Below are 8,121 nucleotides of genomic sequence, written 5' to 3'. Positions count from 1 at the left end.
CCTTAAAAACCATCAGGTTTTGTGAGCTCTCATTCACTGTCATGAGAACAGCATGAGAAAAACTGCCCCCATGATCCAATCACTTCCCACCTGGTACCTCTGTCAACACATGAAGATTATGGGGATTACAATCAAGATGCGATTTGGGTGAGGACACAGAGCCAAACTATATCAGTATGTTTTAAGTATTTACAAAAGTGGGATTGTATTAGAGAAGTCAACCAAATTGGGCCCATTGGTAAGGTACAGAATCCGGTCAAAAGGGCTTCTCTTAGTGTTTTCAATAGAGGAGAGAACTCACCTTGCTTTATTGTACTCTTGTGTATTTTATTTATCAAGTCTCCATGTGTTCAAGGTCAAATATATATCTTATCTAGAATCTTGAGAAATAGCCACCATGAAAACTCTGCATTGAGATATGAGAAGAGTCTCTGAGAGCACAACTGTGGGCTTTTCTTAAGAATGAAATAGGCTTTCGGATCCAAGATGGCCGTTTAGGAACAGCTCAGGATTGCAGCTCCCAGTGAAAGCGCAGAGGGTGAGTGGATGCTGCATTTTTATTGCCCACAGACTAGGAAATTCCCAGGCAGAGGAGCTCCACGGTCACCAGCATGGCTGTTTCGGCCAGTGCGGCTTTGCTGGCCGGCGCCGCTGCTTTGCCCCGCGTGGCTGCTTTGTCAGCGCCCCGGAGCAGCGGTTCTCTGGTTCTCCGTACAAAATACACCGGTCCGGGTGCCCTTTTGGCTGGCGATTGGAGCCACGGGAAGTCGCCCATTCGTCTGTTTAAAAAGGGGACAGAGCAGGGAACCAGGACGGTAGATTTCAGGGCAACAACAACAACAAAACAGCGCCACAAACCTTAGTGCCGCTGTTTAAGCCAGCGCAGTGAGTGGCAGCAGGGGAAAACAAACAGACCCCGGCGTCTCTTCAACAGGCGACTGGAACACCAACTTAAAAAAGGAGCTGAGGCAGGGAGCCAGGCGATCAGGCTCTGCTGGCCCCACCCCCACAAAAGAACAGCAACCAGAAACTCTGGATTAAGACTTTCACAGCAAGCGCAGCTGAACCTGGGACAGTCAAGCTCTGTGGGGGAGGGGCGTCCGCCATTACTGAGGCAGCGCACCAGGACAGAGGTAGTCGACCAATGCTGAGGCAGCCCGCCATTGCTGAGGCAGCCCACTGTTGCCAAGGCAACCCACCACAGCAGAGAGACTCCGCCTCAACAGAGGCAGGCCACCACTGCCAAAGCAGTTCTAACTACACCCATATAAACAGGACTGCAGGGAAGTTCACTTGGCAGCAGGGCGGAGCCCACAGCAGCTCAGCAAAGCCTCTATAGCCCGACAGTGACTAGGCTGCCTCCTTGCTGGGCAGGGCAGGTCTGAAGGAAAAAACAAAAAAGAAGGCGGCAGCATAACGGAAACTCATGAATAAAGCCCTAAATCCCTGGGACAGAGAACCTGGGAACAAAAAGCAGTTTATGAGTTCTGCTGCAGCAGACCTTAAAGTACCTGCCCAGCAGCTCTGAATGAACAACAACACAGTTCACAACTCACCATTTGAGCTCCTATAAAGAAGAGACCATCTCCTCAAGCAGCTCCCTGACCCCTATATATCCAAAAAGACACCTCATAAAAGAGAGATCAGATTGACACTAGGTGGGTATCCTTCTGGGACAAAGATAGCAGCAGAAGAAAACTGGTAACAACCCTTGCTGTTCAGCAGCTGCTGAAGGTGAACCCAGGCAAGCAGGGCCTGGAGTGAACCTCAGCAGACCTACAGCAGAGGGGCCAGACTGTCAGAAGGAAAACCAAGAAACAGAAATAACCTCATCATCAACAAACAGAACATCAATCTAAAAGATTTGAGACCCAATCTGAAAGCCAGCAACTACAAAGTAGACAGGTGGATAAATCCTTAAAGATGGGAAGAAACCAGTGCAAAAAGGATGAAAACACCTGAAACCAGAACACCTCTCCTCCTGCAAGGGATCACAACTCCTCACCAGCAAGGGAACAAGGTTGGATGGAGAACGAGTGTGATGAAATGACAGAATCAGACTTCAGAAGGTGGGTAGTAAGAAACTTCTGTGAACTTAACACGTTCTAAACCAATGCAAAAAACTAAGAACCTTGAACAAAGATTTGATGAAATGCTAACAAGAATGGACAAAATAGAAAGGAATATAAGTGAATTGATGGAGCTGAAAAACGCAACACGAGAACTTCGTGAAGCATGCACAAGTATCAACAGCCGAATGGACCAAGCAGAAGAAAGGATATCACAGGTCGAAGATCAACTCAATGAAATAAAACGGGAAGGCAAGACTGGAGAAAAAAGGGCAAAAAGGAATGAACAAAGTCTCCAAGAAATGTGGGACTATGTGAAAAGACCTAATCTACGTTTGATAGGCGTACCCGAATGCGACGAAGAGAATGAATCCAAGCTGGAAAATACTCTTCAGGATATTATCCAGGAAAACTTCCCCAATCTAGCAAGGCAGGCCAATATTCAAGTCCAGGAAATACAGAGAACACCACAAAGATATTCGTCAAGAAGAGCAACCCCAAGGCACATAATCGTCAGATTCACCAGGGTTGAAATGAAGGAGAAAATACTAAGGGCAGCCAGAGAGAAAGGTCGGGTTACCCACAAAGGGAAGCCCATCAGACTCACAGCAGATCTCTCGGCAGAAACCCTACAAGCCAGAAGAGAGTGGAGAGATGCCAGATGTAGGTGATGGGGAGGAAGGCAGCAAATCACACTGCCACGTGTGTACCTATGCTACAACTTTGCATGTTCTTCACATGTACCCCAAAACCTAGAATGCAATAAAATAAATAAATGGGGGAAAAAAATGAATGAAATACAGCCACAGCTATAAGCATGTTTGATATGCTGAATCTCATGAAAGCTATGAGGAGAGTATCAGAGCTCTTTACCTTGGAAAAGTATAAATACATACCTGTTTTTCAAAAGCCTGAAAGTTCAAACCTGGCCATAAAGTATCTTCTCATTTTACTCTTAAAGTAACACAACATGTAAAGGCATCTGCATTGCTTTCAAATGTTTCCATAGAAACTTCCTCATGCAGTGGCAGGCCTAGATTTTCCATATACACCCCATTAATAATTCACTGGAATACATGCCCTGAGAACTTACCAGTTTATTTTTAGCAACCAATTTCTGTCTACCTTCATATATATACTCAACTGACTGTCAATCATTGCAGAATGTTGTAGCAATGGAAAATTTTCCAGGAAACACCAAGAATTAGATGCAAGGTAGAGTTATTGTATTAACAGCAGACTTGAATACTGAGCCAAAAGACTCAGAATCCAAGAGCTACCCCACCTCCAAGGATTAGTTCACTGTCAAGAGAAACAAACAAACTCCCCATATGCTGGGATGGGATGAGTGAAATAAACAAGTGTCTTCAAAGCACAGTGGCCAGTACCCTCCCTGTATGGGTTATGTGAGGGCTGTTCTATAGCTATAGATTGCTCCCTGTTCTGATCCAGGTCCTCAGGAAATTGGCATAGTTATAGTAAACCTTGGTGTTGTGAGGCGGATTTTTAACTCCAGACTACAATAAATACATTTAAAACAAAAAAAGCAGTAATGAATTCTAATTAGGAATGTTGACAGTTTATTTCACATTTTACTTACTGTTGTATGGACCTGTATTTGAAATAGTCTGTTTTCTCCAAGTTAGGACATCTTCAAATTTGTGAAATATATGAGACACTAAACATGCATATGTGGAATATGAAAAAGACGGTGTGCATCTGAACAAACATGCTGTGTATGAACAAAATACCCTTAGCAGGTAAACATATGGCCTTTGTTTATGCCTGAGACATAGTGGGAGCCTTGGTAAGTCTGTCACCTCACCTGAGGCCTCTTCTCTGGAGCACAGCAAGTCCTAATGGCAGACCTGAGAGTTCATACAACTATGTTTTAGTACACATTAACCATCCTCTCAGCCCATTCACCACCCTTCCCAGCCTCTGGTAACCATCTATGATAACCTCACAGTTATCAGACCAATCTGGCTTTCCTAATTTATGGTACAGGGGGCAGAAGATGTACCCACACTGGGGCTGCTGCACAGTTAGGCTCTGCCAAGGCTGATGACAAACACTCTTCCTTCTAGGGAGAATTGCAGTATTAGGCCAGCCCTTCTTTCCTTTTGTGTCTGTCTTGTAGGCAAGCTTTTTATTAATGGATGCTTGATGAAATAGCCTAAGGGATCTCTGAGTGCACAATAAAGAACCAGAGAAAGAAAAGATTTAGTGGTTTTCATAATGAGAATAGGTCATAACAACAACATGAGACATAAAATGTGGTGCCCTCTATTCTGTTTTCTTTCCCTTTATTCTTTTCCACCATTCTTGTTTCCTTCAATGTGGGAACCCATGCAATTGGTTAGTGTGAAAGACTCTCATTTCTCAGCCAGCTATATAGTCATGGTTTTTCTCCTTGTTATGCAGAGTTCTAAGGGGTACCATGATGGAAGAAAAACACATTCCAATCCTAGGGTTCTGCAAGGAGACTTGCAAAGTTCCTTAGTTACTCAATTTTGGTGGAGAGTAATATTGGGCTTGATTGAGAAAATGATCACATGCTTGTCATGGTCAACAATGGGACAATAGAGCTCAAAGTGAATGGAAGGAAGAAAAAGGTGAAGGTCTGTGCAAACCACAGCAGAACTATCAATAAAGAAAAATCTCACAAGTGAGATGGTTCTGGACAAATTAATTTTTAAGCTTTTCTGTGATCTGAAATAATTGGTGTGGTCATTCAGTCCATATGAAGGGCCTGCTATGTCTCAAGTGCTGTGTCAGATGCTGAGGGCCAAAGATCCTACCTCCAAGGATGTACATGAGGGCAGGAAATATGGGCAGTTACAAAGTGGCTTGTAACAATGGTGATCAGGGTACCAAGGGAGCAGAGAAGTGAATGCTTATCCAAGATGTGGAGAACAGGAAAGGCTTCTGGGAATCAGTGACAGCTAAGCTGAGACTTTAAGAGGAGATAAAAGTTAGCTTCTAGAATGGAAGAGGTATCTAGAGCAGAATGTCCTAACCAGAAGCCCCAGGGAAAAAAGAACATGCAGTTTTGAGGGACTATAAGAAATGAAGACTGGCTGGATCATAGAGAGCTAAGTCTGGAAGTGAAGAGGCCCTAACAAAGTCTTCTTCTTTTAAATTAATTTTTTTATTTTTATTTTTTGTGTTTACATAATAGGTATGTATATTTATGGGGTACGTGAGATGTTTTGATATAGGCATGCAATTTGTAATAACATCATGGAAGAGGAGGTATCCATCCCCTCAAGAATTTATCCTTTGTGTTATGAACAATCTAATTCTATGCTTAGCTATTTTAAATGTATAATTAAATTATTACTGACTACAGTCACTCTGTTGTGCTATCAAATACTAGGCCATATTCATTCCTTCTAACTATGTTTTTGTATACATTAACCATCCTCTCAACCCATTCACTACCCTTCCCAGCCTCTGGTAACCATATTTCTATTCTCTATCTCCATAGGTTCAATTGTTTTTATTTTTAGATTCCACAAATAAGTGTGAACATGTGATGTTTGTCTTTCAGTACCTGGCTTATTTCACTTAATATAATGACCTCCAGTTCCATCCATGTTGTTGCAAATGACTGAATCTCATTTTTTATGGCTGAATAGTATTTCACTGTGTACAAGCATCACCTTTTCTTTATCCATTCATTTATTTATGGATATTTAGGTTGCTTCCAAATCTCGGCTATTGTGAACAGGGCTGCAACAAACATGGGAGTGCAGACATCTCTTTGATATATTGATTTTATTTCTTTCGGGTACATACCCAGCAGTGGGATTGCTGGAGAGTATGGTAGCTCTATTTTTAGCTTTTTGAAGAACCTCCAAGCTGTTCTCCACAGTGGTTGTATTAATTTACATTCCCACCAACAGCGTAAGAGGATTCCCTTTTGGGCATATCCTTGCCAGCATTTGTTATTGCTTGACGTTTGGATAAAAGCTGTTTAACTGGGGTGAGATGATATCTCATTGTAGTTTTGATTTGCATTTCTCTGATGATAAATGAAGCTGAGCACCTTTTCACATGCCCATTTGCCACTTGAGAATTATCTATTCAAATATTTTGTCCATTTTAAAATCAGGTAACTAAATGTTTTCCTATAGAGTGTTTTGAGTTCCTTATATATTCTGGTTATTAATCTCTTGTGAGATAGGTAGTTTGCAAATGTTTTCTCCCATTCTGTGAGTTGTCTCTTCACTTTTTTGATTGTTTCCTTTGCTGTGCAGAAGGTTTTTCACTTGATATCATCCCATTTGTCCATTTTTGCGTTGGTTGTCTGCGCTTGGCAGAGTATTAATAAATCTTTGCCCAGACCAATGTCTTGGAAAGTTTCCCCAATGTTTTCTTGTAGTAGTTTCATATTTTGAGGTCTTATACTTAAGTCTTTAATCTGTTTTAACTTGATTTTTGTATATAGCGAAAGATAGGAGCTAGTTTCACTGTTCTGCATATGGATATTCAGTTTTCCAGCACTATTTATTGAAAAATTGTCTTTTCCCCAGTATATGTTCTTGGCACCTTTGCCAAAAATGAGTTTACTGTAGGGATGTGGATTTGTTTCTGAGTTCTATATTCTGTTCCCTTGGTCTATATATCTGCTTTTATGCCAGTACCATGGTGTTTTGCTTACTGTAGCTCTGTAGTGTAATTTGAAGGCAGGTCATGCGACCCCTCCAGTTTTGTTCTTTTTGCTTAGAATAGCTTTGGCTATTCTGGGTCTTTTGTGAATTTATATAAACTTTAGGATTGTTTTTTCTATTTGAGTAAAGAATGTCATTGGTATTTTGATAGCAATTGCATTGGACCTGTAGATTGCTTTGGGCAGTATGGACATTTTAACAATATTGATTCTTCCAATCCATGAACATGAAATGTTTTTCTATTTTCTGTGTCCTCTTCAATTTCTTGCATCAATGTTTTACAGTTTACATTAGAGAGATTTTTTAATTCTTAAGTTAATTTCTATATATTTGATTTGATTTCTGGCTATTGTAAATGGGACTACTCTTTAAATTTCTATTTCAGTTTGTTCACTGTTGGCATATAGAATGCTATTGATTTTTGTATGTTGATTTGTACCCTGCAACTTTACTAAAATTTGTTTATCAGTTCTAATTCTTTAGGTTTTACAAATACAAGATCATGTCATCTTCAAACAAGGATAATTTGACTTCTTCCTTTCCTGTTTGGATGTATGGCTTTTATATATTTTTCTTGTCTGATTACTCTGGTTAGGACTTCCAGCGCTATGATGAATAACAGTGGTGACAGTGGGCATCCTTGTTGTGCTCCAGATCTTAGAGGAAAGGCTTTCAGTTTTTCCCCATTCAGTATGATACTAATGTGGGTCTGTTGTATATGACTTTTATTATGTTGACATATGTTTCTTCTATACTCAGTTTTTTGAGGGTTTTTATCATGAAGGGATGTTGAATTGTATCAAATACTCTTTCAGCATAAATTAAATGATTATGTGGTTTTTGCCCTTTATTCTGTTGATATGATGTATCACACTAATTGATTTACATGTGTTGAACCATTCTTTCATCCCATGGATAAATCCCACTTGGTCATGATGAGTGATCTTTTTAATGCATTGTTGAATTCAGTTTGCTAATATTTTGTTGATGATTTTTGCATCAATATTCCTTAGGGATATTGGCCTGAAGTTTAATTCTTTTGACGTGTCTTTGTCTGAGTTTGGTATTAGGGTAATACTGGCCTCACAGAATGAGTTTCAAAGTGTTTTTTTCATAATACTTTGAGGAGTATTAGTATTATATCTTCTTTAAATGTTTGATAGAATTCAGTAGTGAAGATATTGGGTCCTGGGCTTTTTTTTCCCCCATTTATTTATTTTATTGCATTTTAGATTTTGGGGTACATGTGAAGAACGTGCAAAATTGTTGCATAGGTACACATGTGGCAGTGTGATTTGCTGCCTTCCTCCCCATCACCTACATCTGGCATTTCTCCCCTTGCTATCTCTCCCCAGCTCCCTACCCCCCACCGTCCC

This window comes from Cebus imitator, unplaced genomic scaffold, assembly GCF_001604975.1.
Source record: "Cebus imitator isolate Cc_AM_T3 unplaced genomic scaffold, Cebus_imitator-1.0 Scaffold545, whole genome shotgun sequence".
In the NCBI taxonomy this organism is placed as follows: Eukaryota; Metazoa; Chordata; class Mammalia; order Primates; family Cebidae; genus Cebus; species Cebus imitator.
The sequence above is the reverse complement of the archived record's forward strand: the minus strand, read 5'-3'. Positions refer to the sequence as shown.